Genomic DNA, 1,193 nt, shown 5'->3' with positions numbered 1-1,193 from the left:
GTACTATAACAAAGTTGCTGATCATCTAACAAAACTAAAGCAGGACAATAGTGTGTTTGGCAAAATTCTTAACTTGAGACCCATGAATCCTTAACAAAGTCAGGCTTCGCTGCATTTATCCGTCAAAGCTCTTGCCTTCAAACAGGGCTCGGCACACTGCAATCCTATCACAATAGTAGTAGTTAATCATGGGAAGTTAGATGATACAGACTTTTCTATCGCTATCCAACAGTTCACGGATTCAAATACATATGACAAAAGACATGTTCCACCATCTTTTTCCACCTCAGTTACCGTCATTTCCAGGTACAAGTCCCTCCTGCCTTTGTTTTAAAAAGAAGCGGGTGCCTGTCTGACAAGAGCTGCCATACCTGCTGATTTTATTGGCACATACCTTTCATACTCAGAGCAGTGGCTGTGGGAGAGGGGCTTTTGAAAGTTAGCCTTTGTTTCCAAATGCAGATTCATTCATGTTTATTCCACTGAATTTTAATCTAAAATATAATATTCTGCATATACCACTCTGATTCTTTTTTCCAGTTTCCAGAAAGTTAAAAGATTTGACAAGGGACCAAAAGAGACAGAAGTGTCTGAGCTAGTTCCAACTGCACCTAGAGAGCTTCTGCTTTGCTTTACAAAGCTCCTGGTCTCCATAGTTACAAAAAAGTTGAAAAATAATGATCAAGTGTTACCTTAAATGATCCCATCCAGAATGAAAAAATAAAAATGCTCAGAAACTCCCAGTCCGACAGCCCACTGGAGCATGACTCCGCTTCTTTCCGCTCCTGTGGGCTAACTCCATCCCTCTCTGGATTAGTTGGTGCTGGACACTCCCCACTTTGCTCTAGGCGGAGCTAGGATTCAACACATCTCTCTTGCAGCCCAGGATGCAGATTACGCTCCCGTGCATGTGCCAATCTTATTAGGTTTTAATAGACATCGTTCGCTTCCTTTGGCTGCCTCAAACCACACAGCTGACAGCTTCGACTTCACACCTACCCTAACACCATTAGCTAGCGATAGGCGCGCAGGAATCGTGCCCAGGCACTGCTGCCATCTCTGCTCTCCCTGCTGTCCTTGCTCAAATCAACAATCTGGCCACCTGGCAGCTGGGTCCTCTTCTGCAGCCAGCCACCAACACCGCCCCAGGCACCCCCAAACCCGGGACAGCCTGCACACTTGTTCTGTGCTTG

The sequence above is a fragment of the Pygoscelis adeliae genome, unplaced genomic scaffold, assembly GCF_000699105.1.
Source record: "Pygoscelis adeliae isolate BGI_AS28 unplaced genomic scaffold, ASM69910v1 Scaffold241, whole genome shotgun sequence".
Lineage (NCBI taxonomy): Eukaryota > Metazoa > Chordata > Aves > Sphenisciformes > Spheniscidae > Pygoscelis > Pygoscelis adeliae.
Note: the sequence above shows the minus strand (reverse complement) of the source record.